Source organism: Lepidochelys kempii, chromosome 8 (assembly GCF_965140285.1).
Source record: "Lepidochelys kempii isolate rLepKem1 chromosome 8, rLepKem1.hap1, whole genome shotgun sequence".
NCBI lineage: Eukaryota > Metazoa > Chordata > Testudines > Cheloniidae > Lepidochelys > Lepidochelys kempii.
The window spans coordinates 23,501,071-23,514,204 of NC_136387.1; the positions used below are offsets into that span (position 1 = coordinate 23,501,071).

Consider the following 13,134-nt stretch of genomic DNA (forward strand, 5'->3'; position numbering starts at 1 on the left):
TGCTCTCCTAGTGGGGCTAGCTGGAGTTTTGTGGACTTAAACCCAAAACTGATCAGGTGGTGTATATGCGAACTGCCAGGGTCTGTGCAAACACTGTATTTGGTCTATCTGTGCAAGACAAAGGTGTGCAGCTCTGGTGCACTGGTGAACTGTGAGCTCCAGAAGTATTTATTGGGGCAAGGGAAGAAGGCAGGAAGTGAGGTCTGATGACGTCTTGCCATGATCTGAATATAAGGTATATTTCAATATAAGCTTCCTTGTCTTTAAGAGCAACTCTAATATGCCAAATACCAACACTAGATACATGCAAGCCAAGGAGGCCCATACAACTTAGGACAATAGCAAACTTTATAGAGATGGGTACACGCTTGCACTATTATGAAGTTGTGTCACCAATGTTGTCTTTCCTTAAAGACTTAGTGAAACTGACCCAGCCAAAGGTATTGGAATCCTAAACGAATCTCCCAAAGGATAAGCCCACCTCCCCATGAGGACTTATATCACATTCCAAGGTTTAGGAACAGAGTCAGACCAAAAAATACATATATATAAAAATTTGAAAAGTGAAGTTAATTTGCAATTAAGTAATATTTTCCATGCAAGAATCTCAAAAGGAGCTTGTTTCCATATAGCACAGAACATTTATAAGATTATTCTATGTGGTATTAATATAAATTTATAAAATAAAAAATTGCACAGATTTTTAATTAGCGCATCCCAGTAAAATACCTAGCACAATAGGACCCAAAACCCTTGGTGGGTCCTATTGGTGCTACTTCGATTGTCGCAGATAAATAATCCCAGTGCTTTAAAAAGCAGCACAAAATTCCTCCCCCCCAAAATCCATCCAAATAAATCCAAGCCGATTTTAAGCATGTTTTTAGAACAGTGCAGACCACCACTGGCCTTTGCTTACCCTTGCTGATGTTATTCCATATTCAGCTTACCCAGTGTGGAGTCTTGTCATCAGCAATGGGTAGTTTTTGCAGGGCAGCTCAGGCTCAGATGGTTGTAAATGTGTAAATACAACCCCCCCACACCTAAAATCAGTCACCATAAAGAAGTTTGTAAAAAGAAGAGCCTATAAAGTATAATGCAAAATAAGAGGATACAAAGTGCAATGAGAAATGGGAAAGAACAAGAACAAATACAGGTCTATCTTCCCTCTGCTAAATCTGTACATTTTTGTTCTAGTATTCAAACAGCTATCAGTAGCTGAAGGAGTACACATCAACCCCCCGATCACAAAAGCCTTAGGATATTGTTAGACAAGAGATTTAAAATTTGGTCCAGAGATCAAATATCAGCAAGACCCACAACTCCGTTCTTCCTTTGGATACACAAAGGCAGCTCCCTGCAGCACAAGTGCAGATAAATTAAGAAAACACTAATACACTTCCAGAGAAGTCTCAAGACACCAAAGGCCTTTTTGTTAAAACCGAAAAACAAACAAGTGGTCTAAACAACTTGTTCTTGAGTTTAACCATCCATCTACTTCTCTGATTTAGAATTTGCTTTCTGCCTTAAAACTAAGTAACCCCATCTTTGCAGCCATCTTGAATTAGATTGACTGCATCTACTTAACCATAATTTATCTATTGAACATTTGTTCAGGATCTTATAGAAGCAGATGTTGGAATTCATTAACATTTTTATACATAGCAGAAAGCTTGGTGGCACATCTTGGGAGATGCAAATGCATTCTGTAGGAAAACTGTATTTCAATATGAAAAGAGAATCTGCTCCTATTTCAAGAGTTTCATACTGCACGGGGTTTCAGAAGTGAACAGAAATCCAAGATAAGCATGTATCTAAGCAAAGCAATCTGCTAAACTATGTACTGTGACATTTAACTTTTCAGGTAATAGAAATGCATACTAGAAAAAACAAGCCATTTCTATAGCAAGTTATCTTTTTGGGGAAAAAACTGTTTTGAACTTAAGCATTTGCTATTTAAATATAGCGAGAACAGGGCAGTAGCTACAGTGCTAACTCAAAATGTAACTGCTTTAAATAACAGTCTAATTTAAAATGTGTACTCTTAATGATTGAGTATATAATGGAGTCCACATAAAAACTGTAACTTATTAAAAATACACACGTCACTTGTCTATTGACAAATGCCTTTCTGGTAATGTTGGGGTTTTAGCCACCACTGACATAAATTTATTCAATTTCTTTGTTTAAAAACTCAGATTCTCCCAGATTTCTCATGGAAAGCGACAGGAAAACACCTCAATTTCTGAGCATGCTACAGTATATAGATAGACTGATCAGGAAAATCATGTTACTGTCAAGTAAAAACTTGCTTCAAGAAATCAACTAACACATGCACTTAACCCATTCTTTTCATGAATGATGTGCTGAAGATGAGTGCCTGTATATCATTTTAGCCAGAATTTCAGCTCTTTCTAGTGCAAATATGTCCCTCCAGTTTTCTTCTCCAGCAGCATTGACACTCCATGGGTCTCTAACCAAGTACGTACCAAAGTATTCTTAGTCCCTTCTACAATGCTGGCCACCTAAATGAGAGAAGCTCAATACTGCAACTGCTATGTTAGGTCAAATTACAAGCTTAAAGACAAGACCATAACACCCTTCCTCAACCTCGGTCATATGCCTTGCAAGGCACCCTCGTCATGGTAACGATTGAATAGATCCTAGCAGAACTAAAAAGGGAGCAATGAAGAGATTAACATCACCAATTTCACTGGAACGGGCAAGTGGACACTTAAAATTACAAATATTCAGAAAGCTTTAAACAACTGCTCGAAACAGAAGAATCCTGCCATGATACCAAGACTATCAACACCACTACCCATATGCCCATGTGTTTTTTTGTTTTTGTTTTTTTAATATGCACACACAATATGTTGGGTTGCGTGGGGGGGGGGGAAGGAATACACCTTAAAAAGTATAAATTGCTTCAGCGGTACTTTTGAAGTTGTGTTGCCTAGTGATTAGAACAAATACTTGCATCACCAAAGTCTCACTGCCAACAAGTCCTGAATTACTAATGCCTATTTAATTTACTTATTTTAACAAGAAAAATCCACACCCTTTCAGGCTTTCATAGTGGCTAAAGAAGTTTTTAAAAACCCTGTCATTTCCCTTTTACACACCAACTTTTAAGGTATGTTTTCACTTCAGAGTTACCTCCGGCTCTCACTCATGTTTTATCCTTAATTCCCCTACCCTTCAAAACACAAATCCCCCTCTCTCGCATTTCAGCCAGGGCTGATGGCTCATCTTGGGGTATAGCCTAAAGCTTGGGCAACAGCCAGGACACAAAACTCAGGTATTTCTTTGCAGAGTGGCTGCTCACATACCCAGGCTGTGCTAACCCAGGTACCAACGATCCGAATTAACTCTACAGTGGAGAAATGTCCTAAAATAATTTACCATAAAGGTTAGTCACTGCTAGATTTAGATCTGGTTCACACTTGGAAACCTGAATCAATTGAAAAGATTTAAATCAGAAGTTTGCACCAATATAATTAGATCAATTTTAATTTGATCTAATTTTAATATAATTAGATCAATTCATCAGTTACACTGATGAACATTTTCCCAACGTATATAGAGAAGCCCTAAATCACTCAGATGGATGCATTCTCTCTCAATATGGACAAGTCAGCTGCGATTAAAGTGAATTCCCTTTGACATCCTGCACCAGAAGTCTTATTTTTCAACACTAAAACTGTTTATCAAAGTCTAAATCTTTTTTAATTATACACATTCGTTGTAATGTTCTACTGTGTTAAGGCTGCCATTGGAAAGGCCTACTTTCCATCCTTCACAACTTCCCTGTGGGGAAAAAAAAAAGTCTTTATCTGAAGCTAGACATGGAAGGTCTGGATCCCAGAAACAAGCTGGCAAGTTGAAGCTTATACCATGTACTTAGGCTTTTCCTTCCAATGGAGAGTTCCCGTGCTTCTAGTATTCTTGTATTTTTTTACATACCTATCCATGGGGGAAAATTTTTAAATACAGTATGTTTTCAAACTCATAGGGCGTAAAACAGATACACACAGAGAAAGGGTTCTTTGCACATAGCCCTATATATACTATATTTAATACGCAGCACTTGCTAAGGAAGTCAGAAGAGACTCCCAATGCGGAGCCAAATTGTTCCTCTAAACATTCTATCAATCTGGTGGATAAATATTACCTTCTTGGTTGAATGGAAACATACTTCAATAACTATATGGCCTGCAGCGGTATGAGGCCTACAATAAAATTGGAGAGGTGCTCTGGGCAAGTGGATTAAGAAATGCTACAGAGTTTCTGACCTTTGTTCTGCCATTCCAAGCATTGCTTGTCTCTGTCCAACCCAGCTGTGTGGAATCTAGCTGCACATCAAGTCTCTATAGCCACCCACATTTAGCATTTTTCTTTAAGTTTCTATCTTTGCTACCCAAGTGGTAGCAATGCTGGAGGACCAGGGTAGTCAACACACTGTTGTTTTAACCAATAGCCTCCATTGCGATAGTATTTCAGCACTCGCAGTCTTCATCCTTTCAGACACCCCTGTTGTGACAGGGAAGTGCTACTATACCCATTTTACAGATGAGGAATGGAGGCACAGAGAAACTAAGACTTGGCCTACACTTAACAGTTAGATTGACATAACTACATTGCTCAGGGTTGTGAAAAGAAATCGTGCCCTGAGTGCCGTTGTTAGGGCGACCTAATCCTTGGTGCAGGTGCAGTAGTGCCTCTCAGAGAAGTAGATGAACTGCATTGATAGGAACAACCCTTCTGTTGACGTAGGAAGGGTCTACACCAGTGGTGGACAACCTGCGGCCCGTCAGGTTAATCCACTGGTGGGCTGCGAGACAGTTTGTTTACACTGACTGTCCACAGGCTCAGCCGCCCACATCTCCCAGTGGCCACGGTTTGCCGTTCCCGGCCAATGGGAGCTGCGGGAAGCAGTGTGGGCCGCAGGTTGCCCACCACTGGCCTACACCCTGCCACTCCTGTGGCACAGCTGCCTTGTCATAGCTGTGCGGTAGCAGCACAGACATGGCCTAAAGGTCACACACGAAGTCCGGCAGCAGGGACTTAACGAATGTCTCGCAAATGCTACGCTAGCACCCGAGCCACTGGCCTTTCTTCTTTTAACAAGACTACCTTTCCTCTTGAGTCTACACAAGCGCTATCTGCCACCCCTTTGCATTCACCCTTTGGAAATGTGATAAAAAGCATGAGTGCAGATATAACCAAAACACTCATTTATTCATCAGTTCTTTTTCCCTCCACAGTGGTGACCTCCGTCTGCAGATATCAGTTTTTGGATTTCCATCCTTTGTGCTGAGGGCCAGAGAACATCACCTCCACATCAGCCTGAAAAGACAATACTTCTCCACTTCACTCCGCTACACGAATAGCTGGAGTGGGAAAAGACCCAGATATTTACAATCCATTTACAGATTTAGAACAAAACAGGATTAATGAAACGTTAGGATTCAGACTCATGATAGCTGGAGAGCGTGGGAGTACAAAGTTAAAAGAAAAGCAGAGGCCAAGGAGAGTGAACATTAAGGTAGGTCAGAAAACCAATCAACAAAAGTTTTGAATCAGAATGGTCAGTACAGGAAAATAGCAAAAAGCTCAAGGTATTCACCTGAGGAAACAGCTAAAATAAAACTTTGTTATATGTTCAGTATTTTGTGAGTATAATAACTGAAGAGATACAGCTTATTCCCCTACTGTTTCCATTTGAATTTTGATTTTAGATTTTACACACACACACACACACACGGAAAAAAAATTGGGACAAGCAAGCTTATCAAGAAATGAGTCTATTGTAGTGAGACCTGCTTTCACTTCAGAACAGACAAGATTCAGAGGCCAAAATCTCCAACAGGTAACTAAAATTAGGCTCCTAAATCCACCTTAGGCACCTGGATAAGTTGCTTATTTTTAAAGATGTCTAGCACGTGGAAGTTCCCCTCTTTGTTCAAGATTGTCTCAAAGACAAATGCACACATTTTACAACCGACTTCTCTCCCCACCCTCAAAAGTGAGCTCTGAGTTACCTGGCAAAGATCTAATGACATACACTTATTTAATGTGCCAAACTGCAATGCAATAGGTAATCACTCAAGTACCCATAAAACATGGACTGTTCAATAGCTGTACTCAGATTCAAAACTCTTTGAACACCTACAAATATACTAGCTTTGTTTTAATCAGCATTAAGGCCTGCTCTACTGTAGGAAGAGGTGAGTGAGCTAGCCATTTAAAAAAAAAAAAAGAAAAAAAGAAAAAAGCCTTTTCCCTAGCGTAGGCATCCCTAAAGGGCTTTTCAGTCATATTAAACTAATTTTATGAAGCTAATCTTAACATAAAGGAAGCCATATCTTTCCTTGTTGACCCATTAAGACAGGACCATAGTGACTTTCACATGAAGTGAGGCTTCAGAGCCAAGAATAGAACATAGTAGCCCCAAATCCCAGTTCTTTGCTTTCAGTAGCCCCTAATTTATACCACCCCTCCGTAAATCATTTAAAGGCCATTTATTCTGACAGTTTGAAAGCGGCTCAGTGGAAGGCCTGCAGTCAAGTGTGGAGAAACATGATCTGGGGAACTCAGCAGCTAAAGAAGATCGATATTCAGAAAGAAAACTTCTTTGGATGCATCCAATGAAGTGAGCTGTAGCTCACAAAAGCTTATGCTCAAATAAATTTGTTAGTCTCGAAGGTGCCACAAGTACTCCTTTTATTTTTGCGAATACAGACTAACACGGCTGCTACTCTGAAACCCGTTCTTTGGATATGTTATTTGAAAGCTAAAATGCACATGCTACAAGAGGGAAGACACACAAAGCCCTCAGGCAGCTCCAACTTTGCCCTGCTTTTGCAGAATTTCTTTTTCTTCCTGTCTGGCAGGGCCTCATTAAGATCAGGTCATTGAAAGGTTAGGAAAAGTATACAGTAACCAAGTAATTAACATAAATAAATTCCTATGGGATTAGGAGAGAGTATACATTTTCACAGAGCCAGGATGGCTGTGCTGCACTCAACTTCTTTAGGCTACATTTATCACTGTACGGGACTGTGGCTTTCCCCAGAATTAGTCACCTACTTCTCAAAAAGTAGTTATAAAGCGCATTGCCACTCGAAAAGCAGTGTGGACAGGTCTCCATTCACTTTCCTGAAAGGAAGCAGTGTCACACATATTTGATTCCCAGTATGTGACCAATCAACAGATAATGGAATAATGAGAGGGTTAGTCTGGTGCGAAGTTAAGAATGCAGTAATTAATGCCTGCTGCACTGCAAAATTTTAAACATAGTTCAAAGGCAGCAATAAACAGATTCACTAAAAAGAGTCTCTCTCCAGATTATTTGTTTGCTACAAATTCAAACCAACTGCTTTGATGTATGGTTACATATGAGTGACACGCAGGTTATCATTCCTTTATGCTTCCGCAGTGATCAGTGCTACTACACACCCGTAGAATCTTCCCGTCAATCCATTTTTCAAACTAACAGGTAGAGCCTTTAAACACCAGAGCTGTATGCTAAACAAATTTAATTGTTATTGTTAAGTCTAATATTAAAAGTAAAAAAATAAAAATCAGTAAGATCTTGCTGTTCAAGGTGATGTTTTCCTTTGTTCATCTTGGTCATTCATGAGCAGATTAAAAAGGTGACATGACAATTTTTAATTCTACTCCTTAGGTGTTAAAAAATACAAAAAAAACAAACAAACCTTGTCTAACTTTCAGAAAATGACAACATCCTCCATATTTCTGAGCTTCTTCAGGTTTTGCCACAGAGCAGTACAGGTGAGTCGCATCTTATGCGGGGGTTAGGTTCTAAAGTCATGCATAAGGTGAAAATTGCATATAGTCAAGTTTACCCTTGAAAATCCCTTAAATCGCCCATAAAGTACAGTACAGTAAACTGTACATGGTTTTGTGTATACTGTACAACCCTGTACAGCAGGGGTCAGCAACCTATGGCACATGTGCCAAAGGCACACATGCGAGCTGATTTTTGGCGGCTCTCTGCTGCCAGCCGGGATCCTGGCCCCACTCAGCCCACTGCCAGCCTGGATGAACAGAACCGCGGGCCAACAGCGGGCTGAGCGGGCCGGCGGCCGGGACCCCTGGCTGGCAGGGGCCAGCGGACAGAAACCCAGATCACCAGCTCAGCCCACTGGCCCCTGCCATCCAGAGGTCCTGGCCGCCGGCCCAGCTCAGGCCGCTGCTGGCCTGGATGAACGGAACCCAGGGCCGGCAGCGGGCTGAGCAACGTCAGCGGCCAGGACCGCTCAGCCCACTGCCAATCTGGGGTTCCGGCTGCCGGCCCCTGTAATTGTAAAATGTATTATTGGCACGCCAAACCTTAATTTAAGGTAGACTTGGCAAGCCACTTCTCAGAAGGTTGCCGACCCCTGCACTAGAATCCACTCAACGCAGCAAGATGCTCACACTATGGATATGTCTACACTACCCGCCAGATCAGCAGGCAGCGATCAATCCAGCGGGAATCTAGACACGATAAATCGACCCGAGCGCTCTCCCGTTGACTCCTGTACTCCACCGCCGCGAGAGGCACGTGGGAACTGAGACCGACTGAGGGAATAGCAGATTCACGTCTTCTATCTCACGCTCACTCCAGCAAATACTCACCAGCAACCACACAACAAAAAAACACGAACCCAGGAACCTATCCTTGCAACAAAGCCCGTTGCAAACTCTGTCCACATATCTATTCAAGGGACACCATCATAGAACCTAATCACATCAGCCACATCATCAGTGGCTCGTGCACCTGCACATCTACCAATGTGATATATGCCATGGTGTGCCAGCAATGCCCCTCTGCCATGTACATTGGCCAAACTGGACAGTCTCTACGCAAAAGAATAAATGGACACAAATCAGACGTCAAGAATTATAACATCCAAAAACCAGTCAGAGAACACTTCAACCTCCCTCGACACTCAATTACAGACCTAAAAGTCGCAATCCTTCAACAAAAAAAACCTTCAAAAACAGACTCCAATGAGAAACTGCAAAGGAATTAATTTGCAAACTGGACACCATTAAATTAGGCTTGACTAAAGACTGGGAACGGATGAGTCCTTACACAAACTAAAAACTATTTCCCCATGCTAATTTTCCCCCTATTGTTACTCACACCTTCTTGTCCGCTGTTTGAAATGGGCCATCCTGATCATCACTACAAAAGGTTTTTTTCTCCTGCTGATAACAGCCCACCCTAGTTGATGAGTCTCCTTAGAGTTGGTATGGCAACACCCATGTTTTCATGTTGTGTGTGTGTGTGTGTGTGTGTCTCTCTCTCTCTATATATATCTCCCAACTGTATTTTCCACGGCCTGCATCCAATGAAGTGGGTTTTAGCCCATGAAAGCTTATGCCCTAATAAATTTGTTAGTCTTTAAGGTGCCACAAGTACTCTTTGTTCTTTTTTCAAAGATTCAAGAGTGAATTAGGGCACAGAAAACATGCATTAGCCTCTCACTTTCAGAGATCATTTTGAATCAGTTTTTAAAGTTCCCCCTCTGGACTTTATGACTCACCTAAAGCTATCCTAGCACTTGGCACAGAAATTTCAGAAGAGTTCATTGGCGGATCTCTGTAAGAACCTCTGTGTTCTTGTGAAACTAAGGACTAGCTAAATTAACAATCAGTTCCATAAATTCTAAATCACTCCTTCTTTCCACTCAATCACAGATGTCTTCAAAAGCTTTTTGCAGTTTGGAAAACAATCCATGACTGTACAACCTGGAAAGTATCAAGAAAACAAAGTTCTGTCCTGTTTGGCTTTAATCAAGATGATTTATTACATGCTTTAAATTTAAACAATGACAGCTAAGTTCAGTTGTGGTGTTCAAATTTTGACTGTTTTGAATGCTCTCAGAACTACTTTTTACTTTTGCTCCTTAGCAAGTTTCTAAGTTGAATGTTAAATACAAATTAGCAACCAGAAGAAATCTATGACCTACAATATGGACTTTAGCTGGAGGAGTTGAAACAACATTCTAAACAAAGCAGCCCTTCAAACTGTCACATTGCAGGTAGATAACATCGCAGGAAGTTGAAATCAAGGCAGAAGGCCTATGGCAAACAATATTCTGTAATATTAAGTTACTTGAGCTACTTTCCAATACAACATCCCAGCGATTGTATCAAGTTATATATGGACATGTTTTCTCTGACCCTAATTCCAGCCTGACCCATCAACGTTGCTTCTCAATTCATTGAGCACACGGTGCAATTTACTTCCACTCTGCACTTTAAATTACTTGAATTTGAAAACAAGAAGAGTCATTACATCAGATTTATTAGCTCACAATCAGGGTGAAAAGTCATTAAAAAAAATCAATTTATATTGTAAGTCACTCTTTCTAACTTTCCCCCCCTCTCACAGCCTTAATCATCAAAGTAGATGTTTTGTGCTTGTTCCTTTAGTTTCATAGTAGGACCACAAGCTCAAAATACAACCTTTATAGGTAAGCAGCCTGTGCTAGATTTGCAACCAACACCACTTTCTGACACATTCTATATCTACAAATCAAGAAAGCTGAAAGTGTTTCAACCAGGCTATACTCCATCAGTATGAAGTCACTTAGGCCTGGTCTAAACTAGGAAATTAGGTTTGTATAACTATGTCACTCGGTATGAAAATCCACACCCCTGAATGACACAATTAAACCGACCTAACCCCCTAATGTAAACAGCACTGGGTCAATGGGAGAATTCTCCCATCGACCTAGCGCTACCACCTCTCGGAGAGGCGGATTACCTGTGGTGACAGGAGAAGTCCTGCCATTGGTGTAGATAATATCTGCACTGAAGTGCTGCAGCATTTTAAGCATAGATAAGTCCTTAGATGCTTTTGAAAATCCCACTCTGAGGTACCTAAATATTTTCCTAGAATCCTGATTTTAGGCTATTTTTTAAACTGTTGGCCTATGCGTAAAGAGTTCCAATTCCTTTGTTAATGCATTGAAAAACCTAAACATCTCATCATTAAACACTGAAGCAGTTTTGTTTTCAAGTGATGCCTCTTAAGAAAAGAATAATACGTTGGCCTCTGATGCTGCAAACACTTATGCACATGCTTAACTTTAAGCACATGAGCCAGAACTATTGAATTCAATGGAACTACTTGCATGAGCAAAGTTACATACCTGCTTAAGTGTGTGCAGGATCTGGGCTTTAAATTTTCAATATTTTGTTCTTTGCCTATAGCAGTTTTGCACAATACAAATAAGATGTCCTTCCAGTAGCGTTCTTCTTAAGAAGCAGCAGGTGTAACTAAATTTTAATCTAAAGTTACAATAGCAAAAGTTGTAAATTAGGTGTATAAAGCCACAACCTGATTAAATCAGATTTAAATCACTCCACTCTGGTCACAATCAAGCGGTCTTCCCAGTGTGAAAAACTTGCTTTCTTTAAAAAGAAATATGTTCAGCTAGTTAGAGTGAAAGCCTGAAACAGTGTTGCCAAGAGGAACAGATTTAAGTCAAAGAGAAAAGAACATTTCATTAGCTCATCTGTCTGCCAGAAAGGATTAAAACTGCCTACCCACACTGGCTTTTAACTAGGAAAAAAAGATAAAGGTTTAAAAGGGGCACCACAGCTGCCAAAAGGTACCCGAAGCAAACGTTGCTATGCGATCCTAGCTATAGTGCGCAGCTCAGAGTGTTTACCAGGGAGCTTGCGGGGGAGAGAAGGAAGGACTTCCTGGGGTTTTGCACAGTGACGAAAATAAAAGAGGACATGCAATTAGTTTTATTAGCGTTTCAGAGTCCAACAGAGGAGTGGGGTAAAAAGGAATATTGACGGTCAGTTTGAAGAGTCATTAAAATGCAAGTGCTTTTCATCCCATAAATACCCAATTCAATCAAACCAAGTGGGGGATACACAGATCAAGCACATCCAGCCAGGACTGAAGAAAAAACACACATTCAATGCTACAAAGTGGTATGCAGTTGAATACTGACAAACTACATTTTTCTTCACTCCTTGACCCACTAGATGACAATACACATCTGAGTGAAAGTTTTCCCAACTAGTCTGTGTTACTGGCAAGATAGAGGCACTAGCAGCTCACAATGAGATCTCTAGTTGGTGTAAGATAACTGGCTCAATTAAAGCTAGGTCTACACTGACAACTGAACTACTAAACTTCTGTCTTTCAGAGGTATTTCCCTTCCCCTCCCGCACCCAGGAAAAAAAAAAAAAGAAAAGTTTTGCCATGACAAATGCTAAAGCGAACAGCAACGGAAATGCTGCTCGCTGGGGGTAGAAGTTTTTTGTTGGCAGGAGAGCCGACAAACAGCGGCTACAATGATTAAAGTGACTTTTAGCGGCATGGCTGTGGCCACACAGCCATGTTGCAGAAAGCTGTGTAGTGTAGACATAGCCTTAACGTTCCCTCCTCTTCCCCCCGCCGGCCCCACTAGCTTCTCATCTTCCTGCTGCATCTTCCCATAACCTAGATGGAGAAAGCATATTAAAAAGAAGCTAAAGTGTGTGTGTGGGGGGGGGGGGTGGAAGAGATAGAGGGAGGGGTCAAATTTCAAATTTTTAAGCCGATCTTAGGATGTTTCGGGGCTTGGCTTATGATTTTTTGAATGCCTGAAACTGGCAGTAGCCCCATCAGATACAAGCCTCCAACTTATTGGGGTCCGCAGAAATCAGGGCAGGCAAGAGCTCTTACCCCCTGTGAGATGTCCTTCCTCTTAGCTATATCCATAAATCCACCAATTGTTTTCATCTTTCTTCAAATGCCTAGTGGGCCAGCATGTACCTTTTTCTAATTTCAATAATCAGTTCCAGGCACCTGGTGTTGATTATAAACACAGAACAGCTCTTCAGGCTCACATACACAGATGAGGGTCATGTAGTCCATCAGTTTTCTAACTCATTTTCTGGAGGTGTGACCCCACACAGTCACCTCAGATAGAATCACTGCTGGTTTTAAGACTGTCAGTGTGTTGTTCCTGAAAAATCATTCAACTTCCTGCATGTCCTTTTGGCATTTTGGGGTGTGGAGGTGTTAAGTGATAAATTAGAGGCAATGCAGAGGCCACTCCACCCCCCCCCCCCAATCTCCTGAGGATGGGTCATCTTGGGGAAAAAATAGGA

General features: G+C 41.1%; 1 protein-coding gene across 1 annotated transcript in view; it reads right to left on the bottom strand.

Annotated features, from left to right (window-relative positions):
* CCNJL (cyclin J like) overlaps positions 1–13,134 on the bottom strand; it is a 47,490-nt gene that overhangs the window by 4,868 nt on the left and 29,488 nt on the right. The window lies entirely within an intron of this gene.